The sequence below is a fragment of the Mustela nigripes genome, chromosome 14 (assembly GCF_022355385.1).
Source record: "Mustela nigripes isolate SB6536 chromosome 14, MUSNIG.SB6536, whole genome shotgun sequence".
Classification (NCBI taxonomy): domain Eukaryota; kingdom Metazoa; phylum Chordata; class Mammalia; order Carnivora; family Mustelidae; genus Mustela; species Mustela nigripes.
In genome coordinates, this window is record NC_081570.1 from 17,281,336 (window position 1) to 17,307,409 (window position 26,074).

The 26,074-nt window shown below is 46.1% G+C and overlaps 2 long non-coding RNA genes across 2 annotated transcripts in view; one reads left to right on the forward strand and one right to left on the reverse strand.

Annotated features, from left to right (window-relative positions):
* Positions 1 to 3,715: 3,715 nt before the first annotated feature.
* The window catches only part of LOC132001121 (uncharacterized), a 34,315-nt gene continuing 11,956 nt past the window's right edge, over positions 3,716 to 26,074 (forward strand). Inside the window, exons 1-2 of the long non-coding RNA XR_009399533.1 lie at positions 3,716 to 3,828; positions 10,294 to 10,426. This is a non-coding gene — a long non-coding RNA (uncharacterized LOC132001121). The remainder of the gene's footprint in view (positions 3,829 to 10,293; positions 10,427 to 26,074) is intronic.
* LOC132001120 (uncharacterized) lies at positions 11,286 to 18,432 on the reverse strand. Its single transcript, XR_009399532.1, has 3 exons — positions 17,832 to 18,432; positions 17,550 to 17,716; positions 11,286 to 11,711 (listed from the first exon to the last, which is right to left on the reverse strand). It is a non-coding gene; the product is annotated as an uncharacterized LOC132001120 (long non-coding RNA).

A 26,074-nucleotide genomic window follows, 5' to 3' on the forward strand; every position in this document is an offset into this window, starting at 1 on the left:
ACACCTGCTTGCTTTGGTGTTTGTTGCTATAACAAGGTCACGGTCTCTCGCAGCTGGGTCTTCAATGTTGCCTGGTGATCATTCTGTGGTTTCCTGATCCGCTTTCTCTTTTATACTTTAAACCCCCTTCATTAGAACAGAAGGGGATCTAGAACCTCTCGGTGTGTCAACGTCTTAATGGTCTCCCAACCCGCATCTGTGTAGCCTTGGACTCTTTCACGGCCTGGGGGCACACCAACTCCCCCTGTGCTTCCACTGCCCAGCCAGCACCCCTGTCTCTGCCTGAGGACTGCCCTCGGGCTACCCAAAGTCATTTGCGGCAGAGAACCAGAAGTGGCTAGAAATTTAACCTCACACCCCACTTCCAAAGGGCAGCCCTTAACCTCTGACTTGCGGCCTGGCAGAATAGCTCCTCCAGCAAGCTTACCCTCAGACTGGGACAACACTAAGGCGTAAGAGGGACATCGAGTTGCCCTTCAGGACCCTTTGCTGTCATGGCACTTTTGCTCTGCCCCTTTCCTTCCTGCTCCTTCCTACAGGTTATTCCCAGGAATGTTTCCTATTAAATCCCTGCACAGGCATCCTCTTCAGAGGAATCAGTCTCAGACAATCCTCGCCCAGCTTTTCCTCCTCTTATCGTAAAGGAAGAGCTGGTTTCTCTTCACAACGTCCCCCAGATTCTGGTCCTCCCTGGCCTTCCCTGTTCTATGCTTTTGCATAGCTACAATCTGTATTTGTTTCCTAGGGCTGCAGTAACAAAACACCAGACTGGGTGACTCAAACAACAGAAATTTGTTGTCTTGTATTCTGGAAGCTCGAAGTCTAAGATGGAGGGGTTGGTTCCTTCTGAGGGTTGTGAGGAAAAGTCTGTTCTATCCTTCTCTCCTAGCTTCTGGTGGCTCACTGGCTATCTTTGTTGCTCCTTGGCTTGTAGATCTCTGCCTTCATTTTATACGGTCTTCCTCCTGTGTTGAAATTTCCCCTTTTTATAGGGACACCAGTCATATTAGATTAGGGCCACCCTAATTATCTCATTTTAACTTGATCACCCCATCTTCAAATAAGGACACATTCGTAAGGAGGTACTAGAGGTTAGGGCATCAACATATGAATATGGGGGTAAGGGACACAATTGAACCTGTGATACCATCTCTATGCTCCCTGGCTTTCCAGAACTACAGATATACATGTTCATCATCTGCAGGATTGCTCCCTCGAGTGCCCCATGTAAACCTTGTATTAGACGCTTTGTTTTCTGGCTTCTCAGCACGTTTCACTGTGTGGGGAATTTCCAGCCCCATGAGTCCCATTTCCCCAAGGGGGAACCCGGAAAGGTATTTCCCATGTCTTCTTGTGGTAAGGCTTCAGGCCCATGAATTATTCTGTGCCAGTGAGACCCAGTCATGTGAGACTTTGATTCAGGAAGGAGGGATATGAGGAAGAAGGCTTGGAGTGGACACCATTTTCCCGGCAAGGGTGGCGGCAGAGGTGAATGGCTTTCAGGGCTGCCGTAGTTGCAAGCTGACTTGAGTTCTTGACTGGAAGGGACAGCATTACCTGGCACAGTAGTGGTTGGAGTCAAACAGAGATGCTGGCCACAGAGCCAATGATGGCCTGAGGCAACATGGCGGCAACAGAAACAGCAGTTTCTTCCTGAAGCCAGGGTTTTGGTTTTAGTATTTATCTTGGATGCTTAATCTTGAATTTTTTTTTAAATTTTTTTTTAGTTTCACACAGATTCTGTGGGCTCTTAATGTCATTTTAATGCTCTTAGTTTCTGTTTAATTTTCTGTTTAATTTCTGTGATTTTTTGCCCTTTTTAGCAAAGTCCTTCAAGAAAGGGTCATGTCTTTCAAGAGGATTTTCTGTAAGAATTACCTGATAGTTCAAGGGAGTAAGTCTACCAGCAAGGAGGACATTAAAGGCAATTCCTTCCTTACTCCAACCCTCGCCACCTGTTATTTTGGATTGTCTTAAGACAAAGACCTTTAATTGAGAAGACAATTGGCAGAATACAGAGGTAAAAATCAGTGGGGCCTCTGGCTGGCTCAGTCAGTATAGCATCTGCCTCTTGATCTCAGGGTCCCAAGTTTGAGTCCCACATTGAGTGTGGAGCCTATTTTAAAAAATAAAAAAAATAAAAATCAGGTCTGGAACTCTAAAGGCTCTGTAGGGGAGACAAAGCTTTGCCCCATGCTATCTGGGTTTCTGACTGGATCTGAGAATTAAATTGACCAAGACAGATGAACAAGAAAAGCACACAGACATTTACATAGTCATGAGAAACCCCCCCCCCCCAAAAAAAATGAACACCCAAAAAGCAGACAGCCCTGTATTGGAAAAACCTGAGAGTCTTATCCTTTGCTTTCGCAGAGAATACTTCTGACACTTCTGGTCAAGAATGTGTGGGGTTTTTTCCAACACCAAGCAATTCTGTGACACAAGCTGGGTATCCTGCAGTTTGCCTCACTTCTGAGACTGTCTACCTAGAGATAGTGTCAGATCCCACAGGTTAAGAGTTCAGTCCCAAGGGACTACCCCCCACTTCAAATGCCACCCCAAAGTGTAAGTCCCCAAGTTACCTACATCTTCTGTCTGACCTGGCTACAGATTGGATGTTTGCATGACTTCTTTCTCCTTGGATTTGATTTTTGCTAGAATACCTCACAGAAGTTATTTATTAAAGGATATGATATTATTTATTAATAATATTTATTAAAGGATATGATAAAGGATACAGATGAACAGCCACATGAAAAAATACGTAGGGTGAGGTCTGGGAGGATCTGGAGCACTGGAGCGTCTGTCCCTATGCAGGTGGGAGAGTTCACCCACTTGGAAGCTCTCCAAATCCTCTACTACTGGGGTCTCATGGAGGCTTCCGCACACAGGCACGATCAATTACTATTATTATTATTATTTTTTAAATAAATATTTTATTTATTTATTTGACAGATGGAGATCACACATAGAGAAGCAGCCAGAGAGAGAGGAGGAAGCAGGCTCCCTGCTGAGCAGAGAGCCCGATGTGGGACTTGATCCCAGGACCCTGAGATCATGACCTGAGCCGAAGGCAGAGGCTTTAACCCACTGAGCCACCCAGGTGCCCCACGATCAATTATTAACTCCATTTTCAGCCCCTATCCCTTGTCTGGAGAAGTGGTGGCTGAGGTGGGTAGCTGGAAATTCTAAGCTTTGCATGATGGCTTGGTCTTTTTGGTGAGCAACTCCTACCCAGAACCATCAGGAGCCCACTTAGAGTCCCTTCAGTAAAATAAGATGCTCCTAGTGTTCTTCTCACTTAGGAATTTATAAGGGTTTTGGTAGCCCTGTGTCAGGGACTGGGGACAAAGACTAGATATGAATTCCTTACTATAAATCACAGTATCATGAGGCCCTAATCCATTCACTTAGGTCCCCAGACTCCCATTTGCTACAAGAGGTCTCCCAGCTTCCAACGTTGCTTCCTTTCCATTTATTTTCCACATAACAGCCTGAATGAGCTTTTTAAAGCTCAAGTTACTCCCCTTAAAGATAACTTCTGAACTCTTCTCCCCGATACCAAAGGCTCTACGCAATGTTCCAGGAATGACTTGTACCAAGCTTTCCAGCTAGTCTTGACGACTTGCAAATCCCCAACATTCCTAAGATGTTCAACTTCTGGACCTAATTCCCATTAGATGTTCCTTCTCCCAAGCCATGCTCAGCTCTCCAACTTGGATAGTGCCCCTGCTGTATGCCGTCTTAAAGCCTGGTTCTGACCCCATCAGAGTCCCAGATTCCATTTATGACGATGCATGCCTGCTTGTCTCTCTGCCTGCCTCCCCTGTAAGTTCCCAGGGTGAGGGTGGGGGTTGGCAGACTGGGGCTTCTTCAGCATGATAGTGCCAATGTCTGGCAGAGACTGCCCCATTTCAGGTGCTCTGCACATTGGGCTGAAGGCAACGGAGGGCTGACTGCTTTAATTGCTCTTCCCCCCAGTTTCAGATTTTGAAAGATTTTCACCGCTAGACACAATTTATTTTTTACGTTAACTTGTTTGGGCTTCTCAGGGGATTAATGAATGGTTCTCTTCTCTTCTCTCTTTTGAAATATTTTAAAAATTTATTTGACACACACACACACACACAGAGAGAGAGAGAGAGGGTGAGTGAGCATGAGCTGGGAGAGGGGCAGAGGCAGGGGGAGAAGCAGGCTCCTCACTGAGCAGAGAGCCTGTGGAACTTGATTCCAAGATCTCAGTATCATGACCTGAGCCGAAGGCAGACGTTTAACTGATTGAGCCACCTTGGTGTCCCCCGCCTTTTTTAAAAAAAATTATTCAAAATTGCTTGACAGATTGCTAAGGAGGTCTGTTTTTTTAATCTGCTCAATCTCCCTGCATTTATTTAATTGATAAAGAAATTGAGGTTGAGAGAAGTGAAATGACTTTGTAAGCTTTACAGTGAGTTAGTGAATGACATGAAGCTAAAACTCACGTTTTCGGACTCCTTTCACAATAGCTGTGCCAGTCACCTGTTGGTGCCGTGTTTCACAACTGGCTCTCTAGAGCAGGAGGACAAAACCTCGATTTGTAGAAGTTGTCAGTTTCTGGGGAGTAAAGACTTTCACCATGGCTGACGTCAAGCTCCCTGCCTGAAGTTGTTGAACATGAAGAGTTGGTTCAGAGTCCCTGCTTTCTGCTTTTTCTTACAGGTTTGTAACACAGGTGGTCCCGGCCCCTCAGAAAGTAGCTGTTGCCAGAACGTGCTGAATTCTGGCAGTGAAATCATGCACAAGGCTATAGATAAAAATCCCAAAGGAAGATCTGCTGAAAATAGGACAAGATGGAAGACTTGTGTGAAGAGAGAGGGCTGTTCATTGTCTTGTGTTGGAACCCAACGCCAGTGACAGCCCCCACAAAGAGGAGTTAATGAACCAGAAATACAAGTCCCTGGCAGCTCTGCTCTGTAACTTCTCAGATTTATTGCAGGCAAAATTAATTCTTCCTTCCTAGGAGTTCTCGTATATCTCCACTCAGTAGCTTTTTTATTTTTAGAATTGCCTGCAGAATATATCCAAACTCCCTAGCTTGGCAGAGAGACCTCTTATCAAGGGAAGTTTCAAAGAAGGTGGGGTAGGCTATGGGAAGAACCCAGGCTCTGGGGCTTGAGCAACTCTGGCTTTAGTTCCTGCCCCAGTGCTGAGTGCTGTGAGGTCTCAGGCTGGTGTCATAGCCTCTTAGCTTCAATTTCTTCCTTCTTAGATACCTTCCTGGTAAGGTTGACACAAGGGTAAAATAACATAAGGCATGTCAGGTGCCTAACCCGGCATCTGGCACGTGTTACAGATACGAGAAATACCTGTTCCCTTTTTTTTAATAGGTGACACATTGCCAGCCTGTTCAAATTGCCTTTCTATTTTTAAGAGCTTGCTTTCCTAGGAATGGATTAATTCATTTACTCAGTTTCCTAACAAATATTTGGAGACAGGACCCAATCTCTGGTTCCCTTGTCTTTACCAATGAGCGGTTTTGTAGAACTAGGACAGAGGTAAGCGCTTGGGCTCAGGGTTCAGGGAGGCAAGGTAAGACCCAGTGAAAGGTGTTCTTAAATAAAGACCAAAGGGCTAAGGGGTGATAATGTGAAGCCCGTTCATGATGACATCTCACCGAAGGAAAGCTGTAACTGTGAACCATACTAGTGCCCCCACTAAGGGCTGGGTGTTTGACCTACAGCCCGAAACCCATCTTACCTTCACATGAACCCCATGGAGGTAGAACTATCTCCGTTTTGCTGATGAGAAAACTCATCTTCAGAGAACTGCACACATTTACTCTATAATATTCCTTGTGTACCTGCCACGGGCCAGGAACCGTCCTGGGAATTAGAGAGGCTAGACAATCCCCACCCTCACGGAGCTGGCATTAACAAGGCAACAAACCAGATAAAGTAAACCATGGTTATGTCAAGTGGTGCTTAGTGCCCTGGAGAAAAATAAAGCAGAGCAGGAGTAGGGGATGGAGGGGAGGCTGTCGTTTGATTTAAGGTGATCAGGGGAGGTCTCATGGAGAAGGTCAGCCAAGGAGGCCTGGGGCAGGGCGTGGGCCATGTGGGTAACCAGTTCAGAAACTCGCTGAGATTACCAGGAAGTGACCAAAGGCACTGGAATCACTGTGATCAGGCTCAGAAGCCAGTGGTCTTATTTATCAGGTCTCTTTTTCAAGAAACAGTACTGTAGGGGCACGGGGGTGGCTCAGTGGGTTAAGCCTCTGCCTGCGGCTCTGGTCATGATCTCAGGGTCCTGGTATTGGGCTCCCTGCTGAGCAGGGAGTCTGCTTCCCCCTCTCCCTCTGCTGCTCCCCCTGCTTGTGCTCTCTCTCCTTCTCTCACTCTCTGTCTCTCAAATAAATAAATTCTTTAAAAACAAAAACAAAAACAAAAAGAAACAGTACTGCTGCCCTCCAAGCAGGGTGTGTGTGTGTGTGTGTGTGTGTGTGTGTGTGCGTGCACGCATGCATGTATGTATGAATGTGTTACATTTCCCAGGGCTGTTTCTATCTGGACCCCAGATTCCCTACTGACACCTTCTCGAGGCTGAGGCCTCCCACAGTTGATTTTCATGGAAACTTGGCAACTTCCTAGTTGCCCTGCCCCAGCCCCACTCCACATTCCTATGGCTTTATTTGTGTGCCTTGGAGCCCTGCCAGGGCTGGGCCTGGGACAGGTTGCCATGGTGATCTCCTACTCTTTCCAGATAGAACTTCTCAAGGATGTTGCCCTTGGGCCTGAAATAGTTCTGGCCTGCTCTCAGCCCACAGCAGGATGAACTTTGGCATGGTGAACTGAATTAGGAAACTGGACCCTAGGTGACAAAGCCTTCTGAGGAGCATACTGCAGACCACCCCCCATAGAACTGGAAATGGCTTTCCTTAGGTTACGGGGACGGCTCCTTCTCCCAGCTGTTACATTCCAGTTGTTCTCTTTAGAGCCCGCCACTGAGAGCCCTGCTGAAACAGAGTTTTTTTTTTTTTTAAAGATTTTATTTATTTATTTGGCAGGCAGAGATCAGAAGTAGGCAGATAGGCGGGGGTGTGGGGGTAGGGGAAGGCAGGCTCACCGCTGAGCAGAGAGCCCGATGTGGGGCTCGATCCGAGGACCCTGAGATCATGACCTGAGCCAAAGGCAGAGGCTTAACCCACTGAGCCACCCAGGCACCCCTGAAACAGAGTGTTTTTTAAGACCTCAGCTTCACTGAGGACAGTTTGCACATGACAAAATGTACCCATTTCAAGCGTACAGTTTGATGAGTTTTGACAGTGTATACATGCGGGGAAGAACCACCGTGATCAAGTTATGAAACTTTTCCATCAACCCCCAACGTTTCTTCCTGATGCTTTGCAGTCATCCCCCCTCCCTCAAGCCCCCTCCTCTGATCCCCGGCCCCTGCTGATCCCTTATCTGTCCCCACAGATTCCTTTTGCCTTCTCTAGAAGTTCATATAAATGGATGCATCTGGCATGTATCCTTTTGGGGTGGCCTTCTTTTCTCTGCACGATGTTTCTGAGCTTCATCTGCGTGGCTTCTCAGCCTGGCCCTTCATTCCTTTCCATTGCCGGTTCCATCATGTGGAGTGATTGTAGTCTGTCCTTTCTCTTGTTGGTAGGCATTTAGGTTATTCTCAGATTTTGGTTACCACAAATCAAGTTGCTATGGACATTTGTGTATAAGTCCTTGTGTGAATATATCCTCTCATTTCTCTTGGGTAACACTCTGAGTGGAAGGGCTGGGTCACATGGTAGTAGAGGAATGCTTCGGTTATTAAAAAGTTGCCAAACCACATGTTTGGAGGCAGACCTGGGGGTAGCTGGGTTTTGCTGCCCGGGACTGGAACAATCTATGGCTCCCGAGTAGAATGTAGAAGGCATTCATTCCAAGGCAGCAGGATGGAGAGTGGGTCCTTTATCTGTAACTCACCTGCTTACTTAGGGAAGTCCATGGACACCTACTGGGAGATAGCTGAGAACAGGGCAAGAGTCAGGTAGTCTTAACAGGGTAAGAGAACAGGAAAGTGGCCACAAGAATTAACACCTGAAGACAATGGGATGACTGGGTGAAGGGAGATAGTGGGGACTTTAGAAAGATGTGGTAGAGGGAGGGTGGCTCAAGGTCACGTGCACCAAAATCTCAGTGTGAATTCTGGTTTTCAGTGATTATCAGTTCTCTTTAGGGCTGCTTGCTTTATTGTCCCATTTTGTACTTTGATCTCCCAGTTATTGTCCAGGAGAAAGGAAGGCAAAACCATGTATTTGCCACTCTGTGCAGGGTGCTTGACATACTTATCTCATTGAATCCTCTCAATGACTTGGTAGGGTCTGTGTTCTTCCTCTGGTTTTTGAAACCAGAAGTAATTCAACAATCCGTTACAGAGAATCCTCCAAGGAGGGTGCCGGGTAGAGCCACTGGTATTCTGAGCAAAGGGATAGCCGGACCTGGGGGGTAAGGCTTGAGGGGTTTCAGTAGCTGAGAGGATGGAGAGAGGCTGGGAGATGAGACCAAGAGAGAGAGAGAGAAACAGAGAAAGAGATGGAGAGAGGAAACTCGTGGACTGCAGAAGGGGAGAAGTTTGAGAAAAGAGCTGAAGGTCAGCATAACATGCTACCTCAATATATGATGGTGGGAGTTCAGGACCTGCTGGCCCCAAATACGCCGCTTTGGCAGAGTGCTTATTTTGAACTATAGGCACTTGAAAGATGAAACAGACTCTTACCATAGGAGAGGAGACTGGAAGTGACACCTCCATACGGAAAAAGCTATTGCATCTCTCCCTATTCTTCTAAGGGCCCATTCAGCTTTCCTGAAAATCACTCATTCTCCCCTAAGATGCCTACATCCCCTCTCCCCTTTCCCTGTTAAGATGGTATTTAATCCTGAAGTCTACAGCTAACTCTTTGGTGGCTTTTTCCTCTAGTTAATCTTTCATTTAGGGATCTCAGCCAGGAATTCAGAAGTGTAAAGGAAAATTTTTTTTCCTCTCCTACAGAGCCAAGATTTTGGGGAAGTTTTCTCCATGATATACACTATAATTCCCTCCTCCAAACTTTAAGGAAAAACACACACTATTCATCTTTGTCTTTGCAGTTGGATGTGTGTTGTACACATGTTGTATGTGTATGTGTGCATATATTAATGTGATTATGTGTGAGATTGATTTTAAGTGTTGGGTAGGTCCAAGGAGGCTTAGTTACATTTGGATTACATGTAAATGGAGAAACAGAGAACAGTTGATTTGAGAGAGAATAAGTTGCCCAAGATCACACATCTGGATCCAGATTTTTAAAAAATTTTAATTTATTTTTAACTTATTTGTTTTTTCTAGAGAGAGAGAGAGAGAGAGAGTAAGAGCTGGGGGGAGGGTGGAAGAAGGAGAGGGAGAGAAACTCAAGCAGACTCCCTGCTGAGCATGGAGTCCAACACAGGGCTCTATGTTATGAACTTGAGACCATGACCTGAGCTGAATTCAAGGGTTGGACAATTTCTAGGAACTTCCTTGGGTACGAGGATAAGACATCACCTTTTGTTTTGTAAATCCCAACTTTTTCAGTGATTCCATCTGCAGATGGATGCCTGGTCCATATAACTTGTGATGGACCCCAGAATATGTAATCCTAAAAGATGCCTTTTTAATGTAAGAATTATTTTGAGCTGAAGGCAACTAAGAAAATGGAAATGCAGGTGCCTGAGTGGCTCATTTGGTTAAGCAACTGCCTTCGGCTCAGTTCATGATCCTGGAGTCCCAGGATTGAGTCCGGCATCAGACTCCCTGCTTGAGAGGGAGTCTGCTTCTCCCTCTGACCCTGCCCCTTCTCATGCTCTTTCTATCTTTCACTCATTCTCTCTTTCTCAAATAAATAAATAAAATCTTAAAAAAAAAAAAAAGAAAATGGAAATGCAGGGAAAGTTAGTATACCTTCACCCTTTCTGCTTAAAGACAGGATATAAATTTTCCTTTACTTTAGACTCTTACCAGCCCAGAGATGGCACCAGAATAATCTTCAAAAAACCCTTACTCCATTAATTTCCCTCATTTATTTGTTTTCACACAGTTTTCTATCCTTGGAAACCTGAAAACACTTTCCTGTGTGCTGCCATTTCTCTAGAAATGTATTGTTCTTTGTTGCAGATGCTACATAAGCCTGAGTTCTAAGCGATTTTTTGAGTTATTCAGCCCTGAGTTTCTCCCATGTATGCCCGAGATATGCATGTTAATAAAGTTCTGTTTGTTTTGTTCTTGTTAATTTGTCTTTTGTTACAGAGTGTTAGCTGAGAACTTGAGATGAGAGAGATGGCAGATGGCAGAGAGAAAACTTTTCCTGGACTATACCTGACATTGGAAATCCGCACATATGTCATCTGATTCATGGAAGCACAAACAAGTATTTGCCTGGGTAAGTCTGTTTAAGAAGCTCACATCCTGAGACCTGATTTCTAGTTCTGTCCACATGTTGAGCCCCCGCTAAAAATGGTATTAGTTCTGTAATTTGTACTGTATGCTACCTGTGTAGAGAGAGAGAAGGTGAAGGTCTATAGCTTCAGAACTAGAAATGGGCCCAAGATTACTTAGCCTAATTCCCTCATTTTGGAATGAAGATCTGAAGCCCAGAGAGGGAAGTGCCATTCCCACCTCCTGCCCAATGCTCAGGCCTTCTCTGAGTTTGTTCAACTTTGTTAAACTTCTCTGAGTTTAGCCATTTTTTAGTCTCTGCTGTGAACTTTTTCAGCCTGTCCCGGTGTTATCATTTCCCACCCTGCCCCATGGCATAGGTCATTTGCTTCTTTTGCCTGCCCCCCAACTCCCAAATTGCTATCATAGTGTCTGCATGGCTCCACTGTTTGCATGTTGCCACACTCGGGCTGGGAATTTCCTGAGGGCAGGGACAATGCCTAGCTCATTTTGGACCCTAATGCCTAGTGCAGTGCCTGGTACATAGCCAAGTATTCAGTGAATTTCCTTTTATTTAAATGTAACTCACATTTGTAAATGCCTAAACCTATGGAAAGTGTCCTGTCTTCTCCCACAGCCCCCTTTTCCAACCACTGGCCAGTCTCTTGTGTGATCTTCCAGACATTTTCTCTGCATATACTCAGAATACATGGGTATACACATCTTTAAAAACAGAAGGCTCATGCTACAGAAACTATTATTTTTTAAAAATTTCTTTTTACCAATAAATGTCCTGTCCAAATTCCCTTTATCAGCTATCTATTGCTGTGTAATAAACCATGCTCAAGCTTTATGGCTTATAACCACCACCATTTTATTTGCTCAGGCTTCTGTGGGCCGGGCACGGCAGTTCTTCTGCTGGTCTTGGCTGGGATCACTCTACAACTTCAGTTGGCTGGTGGGTTGCTTGGGGCCTCAGTGAGGAATCGCTCTGCTCCTTGTGGTTTTATCTTCAAATAGGCTGCCTGGGTTTCTTTGGATGGCAGGGTCAGGTCCTCCCAGGCCTGCTGCTTTCCCTGGGTCTGCTCAGTGGCCCTTCAGGGACAGATCCTGGAGCATACACCATTTCAGGGGCCCTCTCAGTAGATTTTACTACTCTAAAATCAGGTATAGCACCTTGGAAGTCGGGGGTCCAGAGCTTGAGCTTCTATGAGCGCCCTAGGGCATCCACTTCTGGTCTTCTCTGCTCTTGTGCCCTCTGTGAGCCTTTATGGAGTCCACTGTTATTCCTGTTCTTGGGAAGGGACAGGTGAGGGTGGCAGGGAGAAGGTCCCTTCTCAGAGCCACACCGGCACTAAGCTTCCCTGCTCTCCTCGAAATCCTGGGTCTAGAAAAACTCCTCTTAATTTATTGTACATTCTTCTGAATTTATTGAGACATAAATTTTATGCACTGAATCTTTCATGACTTAGATTTTAAAATTCAACATCCTTCTACCCTTGCCTTCCTTCTCCTGTCCCCCCCCCCCACCTCAAATATGGCCTTGGCCATGAATTTCAAGGTCTATTTTGAAACTCAAAAGCTAAGAATGGACTCTTTGTTCTGCTACATCCTCCATCACTTCCCAGAGGGAGAGCTTCAAATGCCCTAGCTGCCTCTTGATGAGGGGAAGGATTCAAAGATAACATCCACATCGGATTACATTGTAAAATAGAAAAAAAAAAAAAAAGAACCTGCTGCATTAGAGCTGTTTATCTACAGAAGTCTGAGAGCACCAGGGGAAATAATTTGGTAACTCTGCTCTCACTTGGGACAGAATTTATTTGAGCATATTTGGTGGGGGTGGGGTGGGGTGGAGTGATGGTGGTGGGATGAATAGATTCTCATAATCCCAACTGTAGGTCGATTATATTCCAGGGAGAAAGGTGACAATGGGGGAAGAAGCTCTTCGGCCTCTCTGAACTCAGACATGGGGCCTTGGGTGGGATATAAGCAGTGGCCCTCTGCCCAGGGTGATGCCTCCTGGTGACCCTGGGCAAGGTTAGTTCTCTGGGCGGAAAAGATGGGAGGGTTGTAGCAACAGAGAAAGTGGAGTTCTTCCCCTGCCAGCAGCAGATAGGCCATAGCAGAGACAGACACATAAGTTGGCAGTTGGTGGTGGTGTTGGCAGCTTGTGGGCAGGAACGGAGGTTGGAGTCATGTAGGCAAGTAGCAAAGGCAAGGTCAGTAGCTTAAGGGGGAGGATCAGGGCAACGGGTACTGAGAATTGCAAGATGTTTTGGCACATGATGACTCTGTCCAACCCCCACCCCCCTACCCTGCCCAGCACTAAGAGACCCAACCAACCCCAGCAGGGCTTCTAGAAGCCTATGGAGGAGGAGTCTCTGGGTTGATCCAGCCCCCTTTTGTGGTCCTTCTTGGAAAAACTCAGGGCTGTCAAAAAAAGAACTTACACTGTTCTAGTCAGAACCTGGCATAGGCTCTAACCTCTCTTTTTTAGACCATTTACTAAAAGGAGGTTAGAATTTCTTCTTCTTCTTTTTTTTTTTTTTTTAAATATTTACTTATTTATTTATTTATTTGACACACACAGAGAGAGAGAGAGATAGATCACAAGTAGACAGAGAGGCAGGCAGAGAGAGAGGAAGGGAAACAGGCTCCCTGCTGAGCAGAGAGCCCGATGTGGGACTCGATCCCAGGACCCTGAGATCATGACCTGAGCCGAAGGCAGCGGCTTAACCCACTGAGCCACCCAGGCGCCCCTAGAATTTCTTCTTCTGTCCTTGTCAGATGTTCAGGTATCTGCTACAAGTCAGGAGTGGCTTTCCCAGGGAGGGTCCTAAGAGCCATTCCTTTTGCAAAGTCATTGTTAGGAAGGATAATCTCCCAGCCTCTCCCCTTCCTCCTCCCTCATCTTTCCTTTAAAACAACCAGTCACCTTTGCACAAATTGGAACAGAGCTCAGCAATTTTCCCAACCCTCAGCAGTCACGGAACAGAATCTGTTTTTACTGCTTTCACTCCTGTCCAGCTTTGTTTGACAGTTGCTAAGGAGGTGGCAACGGCTTCTGGGAAATCAAAGCTACAGGCCAGATGCGGGGCAATCAGAGCTGAGCTGGGTGTCCAAGTCAGTGTGGTGCTGGTGGCACAAGGGAGGTGACCACTGGGATGGGTGCCTTAGGGCAGAAGTGGTTTAGGCAGTGTTGGCAATTACATTAGAGGCCATTCCAACGGTACATGTGGGCCTTGGTCCTAGGCGGGCTGCAAGGTGTGTACTGGGAGTGGGTCAGTGAGGGCAGAGAGCATGGGAGATACCTCCTGGCAGCCCCCCTGGAGAGATCCAGTAAGGGGCCAGGAGCCCCAGAGAGGAGGCAGTTGGTTTCCTGCCCTTCCATGTGTCAGCCAGTGAAACCCACAATCTTTCTGTCTGTTGATGGGACTTCATCTGTGCACACAAACTGCAGAAGCAAACCCCCAACCCCCTGCCCCATGTGTCACTGTGGCAATTCTGGGACATTCCTGTTCACTCATGAATCTCTTTGTTGGGTATAATTTCTGAGGGTCACGGTCACTAACCTTCTGACTGAAAGAATTTGTCTTTTTTCCAGCAGGAGAGACAAGTTCCTTTTGAGGAGAAAAAAATTGGTGAAAAGAACATTCTAGTAAATGGAAAATGATTTGGAAGGCTTTGCCTGCACTTGGCAAATATAAGGGGGCTCTCAGGGTGAGGTCAGACTTTTGGGAAATTAAGGAAGCTCCATTGAGGGTGGGGGAAGGAGAGTTGGAAACAGAATATGGTGGGGGGGGGGTGGTGCCTGGGTGGCTCAGTTGTTAAGCGGCTGCCTTCAGCTCAGGTCATGATCTTAGGGTCCTGGGGTTGAGACATGGGTTGGTCTCCCTGCTCAGTGGGAAGCCTGCTTCTCCCTCTCCCACTCCCCCCACTTGAGTTCTCTCTCTCGCTGTGTCTGTCAAATAAGTAAGTAAAATCTTAAAAAAAAAAAAAAAAAAAGAAAAGAAAAGAAAGAAAAGAAAAAAGAAAAAGAAAAGCAGGGTAGGAAGCCCAGAACCCAGGACAATGTGGAAGCTTGTCTGGGATGGGAGTGCTCTTGGATCCGGTGGAGGCTGGCTCTGCAGTTGTGAAAGAATTCACCCCAGGCAGAACAAAAGATACCAAAGCTTACTGAACACACAACCAGGGAGTGGCAGGTAGGAAGGCAAAGGAGAGAATGTCCAGCCTGGAGGCAGTGGTGAGGGCCCAACAGTTAACAGGGTGCAGTGAGCAAGAATGTATGGAATTTTCCCTTTTTTGGTAATCTTAGGACCTGTTCTTGATTGCAATTGGTCAGCTAGGGCCTATGGCTATTTTGAAGTGGGTCATTTAATGAGCCTGTTTGCATCTGGGTCTGTGGTCACTGCGGGCCCTTTTGCCTTGCTCTATAGACAGGAGAGGTTCCCACCTGCCTCATGGGGACCAAGAGTGGTAATTTCTTTTTCTTTACTTATTATTTTTTTTTCACGATTTATTTTAGATAGGTGGGGCAGGAGGGGCAGCGGGAAAGGGAGAGAGAGAATCCCAAGCAGATTCTCTGCTGAGTGCAGAGCCCAACGTGGGGTCTTGATCTCATGATCCTGATATCATAACTAGAGCCGAAATCAAGAGTCTGAAGCTTAACTCACTGAGCCATCCAGTTGCCCTAACAATAATTTCAAACCTGAATTTTGAGTAATATTCAATATTTATATGTGGACTTAATGTTTGTGATATTACGTGCAGTCGACGATGTTTCCTTCTAATTTTTGTGTTAAGATGAAGTGTTGCTCCAGATTTTTGTCCTAGGTAAGTGGAGCCAGGCACATGCTAAGTGAAGTGGGGTACCCCAAAGCAAGTGGTAACTTGGCTGACACAAGAGCTGCTGGATAACTTTAGTCACACTCCCAACCTATAATCAAAAATAAACTTTTTTTTAGATTTAAAAATATATTTAGGGTTGAATGAAATAAGCAAGATAATATATCTGTATGATCTGTAGCATATGATATATATCAATATGATCTGTAGTTCATGAGCAGGTAGAAACTAATACATGGCTGTAAAAGTCAGAACATGGGTCACCTCTGAAGGGGCTCGTCTGGCAAAGGTTCATGAAGGTTCATGGTTGATAAAAAGGTCCTGCTGTTACCCAAACCTGGGTTCACCTGTTGGTGGATGTTGAGCCAAAGACACAACTGAGCCAAAGAATAGCAAAAGGAGGGGTGTTAGGGCACCTGGATGGCTCAGACATTAAACGTCTGCCTTCAGCTCAGGTCATGATCCCAGGGTCCTAGGATGGAGTCCCGCATCGGGCTCCCTGCTTGGCAGAAAGCCTGCTTCTCCCTCTCCCACTCCCCCTACTCGTGTTCCCCTCTCTCACTGTGTCTCTTTCTGTCAAATAAAATAAAATAAAATAAAATAAAACAAAAAACAAAAACAAAAGGAGGGGTTTTAGTTGCAGTGAGTAAAGGAGATAACCAGGGAGCTGTGTCTCCAACACCAAGGCTGGGGAAGAGGGAAGCCGGGAGCACATAAGCACACAGATTCATGAAGGGACTTGTACGATGGGGAATGCAGCCTGGCTTGGGGCAAAAGTCATCTTCACATGACAGAGTCCAGGTCTTAGGAGATCGAAGTCGCGAGGCCAGCAAGGGTCAGTACCATAGTTCCCTGGCTTTCGTTGGTCCGGTATCTGAGCACTCAAGGGGTTCAAATTCTGCAGAGATAACTCAAGAATGTGTATCAGGCCAATCTTTACTTTTGAATCAGCACTGGGAGTTTTACCACTGACTTACTGTCCTTGATATTATTAGGTCATCTCCTGGCCGGATAGTGGCTGTTCTGATATTCTTTTGTTCCCTTAAAATCACTGACTGCTGGGGTTGATTCTTTTGCAATTTCAACATATCCCACGAACTTCTGCAAGAAATGTGCTTTGGGCAAGTAGTGGGGGTTGCACATAGATCATGCAAGATGTCCAGGGGTCTAACACGACTTTTCTTATGTCAAGAAAGCTATGTCTCATCTTTCTTTTTCTGGGGACTCCTAACTCTTTATATTTGTTTTAGGTATTGGTATTAAGTGTTTTATATATTTGTCCAAACTTGTCACTTAAGACCTGTGCATTTTAGGGGTATTTGGGTGGCTCAGTGGGTTAAGCCTCTGCCTTCAGGTCAGGTCATGGTCTCAGGGTCCTCGGATTGAGCCCTGTATCGGGTTCTCTGCTGAGCCAGGAGCCTGCTTCCTCCTCTCTCTCTCTGCCTGCCTCTCTGCCTACTTGTGATCTCTCTCTGTCAAATAAATAAATAAAATCTCTAAAAAAAAAAAAAAAAAAGACCCGCGCATTTTTCTGTGTGCAAATTATACTTCAACAATAATTTTTTAAAAACCTTAAAAGATGCTGTAAGCTTCCAAATTTTTAATGATAAACTGGTTTGGGTTGCTAGTCCACGTTCGTTTGTGCCAGAAATGCAGCAAAGCCCATTGCAGAGATGCTGAGGGTGAGGCCAAGAAAAATTTACTCGAAAAGCTGAGAAAGGAGAAGAGATGGGGAAGGGAGGCACAAACCTCAAATCCATCTCCCCAAAGAGCAGAGTCAGAGATTTTTTTAAGGGCAAGTGGAAAAGGGTCTGGGTAAAGGGGAGAGGAGCTACGGGATTCAAGATCAGATAAAAGAAGTCAGTAAGTAGAAGACGGTTATCTTCTTTTGTTGAGCTCAAAGGGGAGGTCAGTGGTCCTGACTGGTTCAGTTCAGTCTGGCTGCTTCTGGTGCTGCTGCTTCTTTTTTTAAAAAGTACGCTCTACCCCCAAGACGGGGCTTCGAACTCACAAGTGGGAGGGAAGGAGGTGCCTGAAATCAAAAGTCACATGCTCCAGGACTGAGCCAGCCAGGTGGCCCCCAATGTGGCTTCTTCCCACGCAGCCCCCCCCCCCCCCCGCCCCGGTGTGGCTTCTTGATGAAAGCTTGATTTCCTACAAAGTAATTCCATTAACATTTGGTTATCATGGCATCAGGCAAGAATATTATCTTACAGGGACATGGTGGCAGATGGCATTCCGAGAAGAGACAGAAATGGTAAAACGCTCGTTTTGCTTACCTGTCCGGGTAACTCCTTGGTGACCAGTTTCATGAGCTCTCTTCCTTAAAATCAACCCTGGAGAAACTATGCAAGTCAAAGGGAAACAAAGATTCCAGAACCAATGGAAAATAACGAGGCTTCCCTCCTCTTCCGCCAGCCAGCCCTGGATGGAGGTTGCCTTGAACCTGCACGTGGGAGGGAAGGAGGTGCCTGTGGGGGTGGGCGTGGAGGGGGTGAGGCAGGCCTGCCATGGGGCGAGGGGGACTTATTTGGATGACTGCCTTTGTGACCAGGACTTACTTGGTTTGGTTTATGGGTCTACCTTGCCTGTCCCTTGAGTGGCTTAAGACAAATCTTCAGGTTCCTCCCGCACAGGTGCGAAAACCCTGCGAGGGTTAGCGTGCAAGCGGGAGCATCATTTACTCTTCCCTCTTCCTCCAACCCCCAGGACTGGGGAATCAGCCCCCTTCCCATGGTTTCTCTGTAAGGAGCAGAAATGCGTGGAACCCTCAAGCAGTGGAACAGTTTGGTGGACTGGTGGGCAACCAGAAGATCCACAGTTAACCCGTGGCTCCTGGTCCCAGGACTCTTCCCCTTCCCTCTCCTTACATTTTTTTTTACCTATGGACACATCCATGTGACCACGTCCACACAAGCCCCCTCCTGGAGGTAACTACAGTTCTGACTTCTGTCTTGTTCTGCCTGTTCTTGTGTATATAGTATGTGCTCTTTGGTGTGGCTCCTTTTGCTTAATATTCCATGTTTTTGAGATTTGTCTGTGTTGGTGAGTGTGGGATGGCTGTTTGTTGCTGTTGGGTCCTGCCTACCCTGTGACCACACCAGTTTGTTATTCCATTTATCTCTGGATGCCTTTGAGTTATTTCCGGTCATTGGTTAGTACCATTCAGGCCCATGGGAACATTCTTTCGCAGGTCCTTCTGTGCACTCCCTTCCCCTGGGTGTATACTTAGGGTTAGAATTGCAGAATGTGAAGGTAGGCATGTATTTAGCTTTAGGAAAATCTGCTAAACAGGTTTCCCAGAGAGCTGGTAGTATTTTATATTCCTACCCGCAAGATAGGGGCGTTCCGGTGGCTCTGGGTCCCTGTTACCACTTGTCATTTTCAGTCTAATGGAACCATTCTGATGGTATGTTGTGGTATATCCTTGTGGTCTTCATTTGTAGCTCTAGGCTATTTGAGTCTGTGGGTCACTCTATTCAGGGTTTGACTTTTTATCTGAACGCCCTTACATTTTGTGTAGTGGAATAGGCCAACTGTTTAAGAGGGTTTCTGAGATGATGAGTGTTTTTACCAGTTTGATTATTCCCAGCCTGGCCATCAGTAATTTCATAGCCTGAAGAATGTGTGTGTGTTTATATCTTGTAGGTTTCTGAGAACAAGCTTTCTCTAGAATGTTCTTGGCAGATGGGAGTCATTCCAGGGGATTTCACCTGTAAAAAACTCTTCAGATTAAATATCTTTTCAGTTTCAGGAAAGGACTTTGTAAGCTCACATCCCACACTCTGTCGAGAGCCTGTTATAGAGGATGGAGAAGGGACAAGGGAGACGTGGGAGCAGCTCTGAATTAAATAGAAACCTAGGAAGGAAGAATTTCGCTAGTCCGGGTCAGTTACTGGTAGTGCAACAATCACCTTGAGGCCATCATTGTTAGATTAGTAGTAAATCTCATTACTCTCAATTACAATTCAAACATCACCTTCCCAGTGAGGCCCACCCTGATTACCCTATTCAAAATGTAACATCCTCCTCCTCCGGAGGTGGGGGGGAAAGTGGGGGGGAGGGGGAGGTGGGGGAGAGGGGGAGGAGGCAGGGGCAGGGGAGGGGGAGGAGGCAGGGGCGGGGGCGGGGGCAGCCGAGGAGGAAGGGGAAGGGACTTGCAGCCTCCGGTTTGCTTCCTGCTTTCCTGAGCTTCTCCCCAGCGACAAATCATCATCGCAGTGTGGCAGGTCCTTTGCGGTGTTTGTAAACCTTCCAGAAGCAGTTTCCCTGCACCTTCTTGAGACTCCAGCAGCCGCCAGGCAGCACCTCCTCCTTAGAAGTCCGAGTTTCCCTTCTGCCGGGCCTGACCTCCACCCTGTGTTCTCTCCACTGGGAAGGTCCTAACCTCCACCCTGAGTTCCCGCTGCCCTAGGGGTGGGAGCTGCTTCCAGCAGAGGCCACCTCCAGGATAATCTTGAGAGTCTTTTCGCATGTTAACCCTTTACTTACCCGGCGAACAGCTTTATTTACCTAGTTAACAATTCTTGAAGTTCTCTCTGTCTCTCTCTTTTTAATTAAAAATTTACTTATTTATTTGAGAGAGAGAATGAGAGAGAACATGAGAGGGGGGAAGGTCAGAGGGAGAAGCAGACTCTCCGCAGAGTTAGGAGCCCGATGCAGGGCTCAACCCCAGGACTCTGGGGTCATGACCTGAGCTGAAGGCAGTCGCTTAACCCACTGAGCCACCCAGGCACCCCCTAAGTTCTCTCTTTAAATATCTGGTGTGGGGGCTCCTGGGTGGCTCAGTGGGTTAAAGCCTCTGCCTTCGGCTCAGGTCATGATCCCAGGAAGTAGGCTCCCTGCAGAGCAGAGAGCCTACTTCTCCCCTCTCTCTCTCTGCCTGCCTCTTGGCCTACTTGTGATCTGTCAAATAAATAAAAAGTCTTAAAAAAAAAAATCTGGTATGTTTTCTGTTTCTTGAAACAATCAGTGTATTGTTTGTTGTCTGCCCCCTCTCCCCCATAGAAGCTTCCTAAGGGAAGGCAGTTTGTCTTTTCCTTCACTAAGCTACTCTAAAACTCTTAGTAAACTGCCTGGCACTTTGTAAGTGCTCCATCAATGTTACTGGAGTGTATGAATGGGTGGGTGGATGGTTGTTGGTTTACAGTTTTATTTGAATTACTTGTTTGATGAGGTTTTCTATTTAGGTTTTTGTTAGGACTGAGTCCTGATTAATTGTAAAAGGAGGTTTGAATAGGAGAGAGTGGCATGTTCAAAATGTCATCCAGTGACGTTTTGGGGAGCTCCATGGATTGGGAGGTAAAAAAGCAGGATAAGGCTGCTGATGATAGGGACAGCAGAGTATTGGTCTAATGAGTGGTCCACTCAGGGCATCAGTACATTGAATAGAATATATTTGAGGCAATCATTGGAAACAAGTGTTTTACAGTCAGGGTAGGATCGCTGTTGGAAACCTTAGGGATGGAGACAGGAATAGAGATCAGTTTCTCCAGCAAGAAACACTAAGACTGCATGAAGTCATGGTGGCACTTGGTCCAATCAGCAGAACGATTGCAGGGGTCTTCCTTGGGATTGGAGAACGAGTGGCTGGGATCCAACAGTGTCTTGAAGGGACTCTCAGAAAGTTGCTGTTAGTGGAAATAATTTTTTCACTAGTCTTTTGTTAGTCTCAGATGGAGTCTGACTTTTGGTTTGCACCTCCAAAAATTCTTTTTAAGATTTGTCTACTTTTACAGCATCGTAAAAACTGTCACGGACCTCAGGGACAGTTCAGTCTGAAAATGTATTACTTACCAGCAGCACAGATCATAGAGCCTTAAGTTTTGGCTTCCCGAGGAAAATTAGGATGATGGAGTAAATTTGGGTCAGGTTTTTTTTTTGTGTGGGGGGGTATGGTATTTTAACTTATAGGGAGATCGCATGGATACAAGTTCGATATGCTGTCATCATTAGTGTGATTATGTCCATTAAATGCTTTAAGAAAAGAGTCTGGTCTGCTGGATCTTTGCATGGGGTAGGTATCTTTGTATAGAGTGACTCATATAGTTATGCCAGAAAGTCCTGGAGCCCTGCTGCAGTTTATGGGCTCAGGAGAACAAGGTATGGTCTTTTCTGGCATGCATCTGAAGTTTTCCTTTGGTAGTCTTGAAAAATGGATCTATCAGGGTGCCTGGGTGTCTCAGTTGTTAAGCGTCTGCCTTCTGCTTAGGTCATGATGCCAGGTTCCTAGGATCGAGCCCCATATTGGGCTCCCTGCTCAGCGGAAAGCCTGCCTCTCTCTTCTCTCACTCCCCCTGCTTGTGTTCCATTTCTCACTGTCTCTCTCTCTCTCTGTCAAATAAATAAAATTTAAAAAAAAGAAAAGAAAAGAAAAGAAAATGGATCTATCAACCAGGGTATAAACCGATGGCAGAAGTAGGGAAGGATATGCGCAAATGTTTTGTGGTGCACAAAAAAGAACTTGGGGGCGCCTGGGTGGCTCAGGGGGTTAAGCTGCTGCCTTCGGCTCAGGTCATGATCTCAGGTCCATGGGATAGAGTCCAGCATCAGGCTCTGCTCAGCAGGGAACCTGCTTCTCTCTCTCTCTCTCTCTCTCTCTCTCTCTGCCTGCCTCTCCATCTTCTTGTGATCTCTGTCAAATAAATAAATAAAATCTTAAAAAAAAAAAAAAAGAACTTGGCAGGAGCTTACAACTTTATGAGTACTTTTTTTTTTTTTTAAAGATTTTATTTATTTATTTATTTGACAGAGAGAGAGAGAGAAAGATCACAAGTAGGCAGAGAGGCAGGCAGAGAGAGGGGAAGCAGGCTCTCCGCTGAGTAGAGAGCCTGATGCGGGGGCTTGATCCTAGGACCCTGGGATCATGACCTGAGCCGAAGTCAGAGGCTTTAAGCCACTGAGCCACCCAGGTGCCCCACGAGTGCTTCTGAAGGTCTTTTTTCTGTTTGTTTATGTTCTTTCTTTCGTTCAGAATAATTGGGGTAAACCAGGATTAATTTTTTATATGTCTTCTGACAAGACCGCACAAATTCAGATTAATTTACATCTTGGAGTTTCTGCAATGTTTATTAGCCAAAGCAGCATGACTTAGGCCACTTACTATTTGTTGTGGTTCATATTTTAGCTAAACTTGTGTTTTGGGAAAAAATTTTCCATTTCTTCAGAAGTCTGAGGCACACAGGGACCGTATACACTATGTTGAATCAGAAAGAACTTTGAAATTAAAAAAAAAAAAGATCTTTCAAGTGAAATGAGCACCTCTTATTGCTTGAAGTAGAGAGGGTTGGTCTCCAATGGGGATTAATATCATTAAGTTTCTAAGCAACAAAGAGACAATATTTGTGCGTAGGAAGGGGAAAAAAAAAGCCACCTCACTTAATTGTGAAAGTGGTTGATAGGAATCAACCTTAAGGGGCGCCTGGGTGGCTCAGTGGGTTAAGTCTCTGCCTTCTGCTTGGGTCATGATCCGCCAGTCCTAAGATCAAGCCCTGCATCGGGCTCTCTGCTCAGCAGGGAGCCTGCTTCTCCCTCTTTCTCTGCCTGCCTCTCTGCCTACTTGTGATCTCTGTCAAATAAATAAAATCTTAAAAAAAAAAAAAAAACGAAACCTTAAGAAATTGAATGAATGTCATTTGGAGGTGCGGGAAGGGACCAAGAGACACCATTTCGATGGGTTTACCCTTATTGTGGGTATGGCACATGAGGTAGTAAAAAGACCAGACTTAAAACTCAAGACTCTTGTCCGGTGTAAAGTTTCTCATTCTAGGTCACCTGGATGGCTCAGTCAGTTAAGTGTTCGACTCCTGATTTTTGGCTCAGGTCACGATCCCAAGGTTGTGAGATCGAGCCCTGGGTCAGGCTTCGCGATGGGTGTGGAGCCTGCTGGGGAGTCTCTCTTTCCCTCTCCCTCTGCCTCCCACCCCACAGCCTGCTCACACACCTGCAAGTTCCCGTGCACCTGCGAGAGTGCGCCCTCTCCCTCTTTCTCTCCAGGAAAAAGAAAGTTCCTCTTTCCCGAGGCTTGGAATGTTGCAGGGTGGGTGCCAGGTTTGGTAGTCATCGTCACTTTTTCCTTCCACTTCCTCCCCGTCTCACCAGCTGCTGGTTTGGGTCCCTTGAGGGTGGGAATAGGGAGAGGGAAAGGCTTTTCTTGGTGGTTTTAGCAGGAATCTGGTGTTGGTGTCGCTGGATGGAAGTCCAAGGATGACTGTCTTGTGAACTGATTTTGTGGGTTTTTGTTTTTGTTTTTGTTTTTTTTAAAGATTTTATTTATTTATTTGACAGACAGAGATCACAAGTAGGCAGAGAGGCAGGCAGAGAGAGAGGGGGAAGCAGGCTCCCCGCTGAGCAGAGAGCCTGATTGGGGGCTCAATCCCAGGACCCTGGGATCATGACCTGAGTCGAAGGCAGAGGCTTAACCCACTGAGCCACCCAGGCGCCCCTTGTGGGGTTTTTTTGAGGTCCTCTCACATTTTTTTGCAGACCTCCACTTACAGTTCCATGGAGAGGAGAATGCCTCTTCTGGCTGGCCACCCCAGTTTGGCTTTAGGGTTTGATGGTCCAGTATCCAGCCTCTTTCTGCTGATGGCACCTGGCAGGTAACTTTTCCCATCAGATTTCCTTTTGGGCCTCTCACACCCGGAAGTTCCCTTGCGGGTCTGCCAGTGGAAAGCACGTGCCTTTACCCTGCTGTAGGTTAAATTTCTCTCCCTGGCAATAAATCCTTTACCAGCTTCTTTTCTATCCCTCTAAGGACAGTCTGGGTTACTGTTTGTGATGCCAGTCACCCATTCCTTGCATCTTGGCCCTAAAACCACCCTTTAACGCCCTGCTTTGTGTTACTGAAGCTGGAACCCTGCAGGTAGTTCTCCTGTGCGGCCGCCATGATGTTAGGCCTTGTGTGTAGAGCACACTGGAGGGACACTTCCCTTCCCGATGCCTGTGTTCTTCTTTTCTCGCTCCTGTGATGCGTAGTGACCACCAGCATGTGGGACGAGGGCTGCTATGCCTACTGAGTTTTAGAGCCACCCCCATGGGCTTCCTGGTGAGTGTTAAGGGCCTCCCATGAGCATCTTCTTAAGTGAGTGCTCCTGGCCCCTACTGGGCCGCTTTCTAGACAAGTGGTGTCCTAGTGAGTCTGGTTGATGCTCAAGGGGCCAGTTTTCTGCCGGTCAGCCCTGGCCTGTGTCATCTCTGCGAACTTCTCTGCCATCTAGTGGGCCATGACACACTTCCTGCAATGAGGTCTGAAGCTCTTTCACATTCGTTCTTTCCGGTGGGGGCTCTGCCTCCGTGCTGGGGCAAACACTGGGAAGGGGGTGGCACCCAAGGTTGGCGTTAGTAATTAACCCCCGTTCTTAGCTCTTGAGCTTTCCCTGTTCAAATTACTGTGCGCGTCCTGTCTCCTGACTAGACCCGGACTAATATATTTGTCTTTTTCCTATTGATTTTTAGTAATTTTTTTGTATATTCTGAATCTTAATACTCTGTTATGTATTTGTCATGTCTCTTTCCCCAGACTCTCACTTTTATAAAAAAGTACACACGTGCAATTTTTAAAAAATATTTTATTTATTTATTTGACAGACAAAGATCACAAGTAGGCAGAGAGGTAGGCAGAGAGAGAGAGGGGGAAGCAGACTCCCTGCTGAGCAGAGAGCCCGATGCGGGGCTTGATTCTAGGACCTTGGGATCATGACCTGAGCTGAAAGCAGAAGCTTAACCCACTGAGCCACCCAGGTGCTTCGTCACATGTGCAATTAAAAAAAAAAAGATTTTATTTATTTATCTGACAGAGAGAGAGGGAGGGGACACAAGCAAGGGGAGAGGCAGAGGGAAAAGGAGAAGCAGGCTCCCCACTAAGCAGGAATCCCAAGATCCTGGGATCGTGACCTGAGCTGAAGGCAGATGCTTAACTGACTGGGCCACCCAGGTGCCCCTACATGTGTATAAATTAATTAAAAAAAAGATTTTATTAATTTGAGAGAGTGAGTGCAAAAATTGGGGGGAGGGACATAGGGAAAGGGAAAAGCAGAAAGCACGGCTCTGTCCCAGGACCCCAAGATCATAACCTGAGCAGAAGGCTGATGTTTAACTGACTGAGCCACCTAGCTGTCCTGAATTTTTAATGATTAAAGACACTACTTCTGTATCTTCCCACCCTAAGTCAAGATGTACAGCACCGTAAGCACCCTGAAATTTCTCAGCATGCCCCCTCCCCATTCACAATTTGATCTTCAGCTCCCTTCTTCCTACTCCAGATAACTAATCTGGCTTTTATAATGACACTATCCTTGCTTTTAGATTGTTGTATAGTATTTCATTGTGGGAATTTGTGACACAGGGTGTCTCCATTTTACTGGTGGAAGACACCAGAGTTTTCCATTGTTTTTAGCTATGAGGAACCATGTGACTATGAATAGTTTTGAATTGGTGTCCAGCTATGACTGGGCAAGATTTTCTACAGCACATACTTAGAAGTGGAATGGCTAAGTCAAAGGATTTAGGTATCTTCAACCTCATTAGATAATTCCTAATTGTTTCCCACAGTGTTTGCACCAAAACACATTTCCATCCAAATAGGGATGCCATTTCTCTTGCTCTACGGTCACACTCAATACTTGTCATTACCAGATCAAAATTTATTGTTATTATTATGAATATATTTTTGGCTAATTTGGAGGATGTATAATGGTATCTTGTGATTTTAACTGGCATTTAAAACTTGGCCATTGGTGTTGCCTTTTTCGGTGATATTATATTGAAGTCTCTTACCTACTTTTCTGCTGGGTTGTCTGTCATT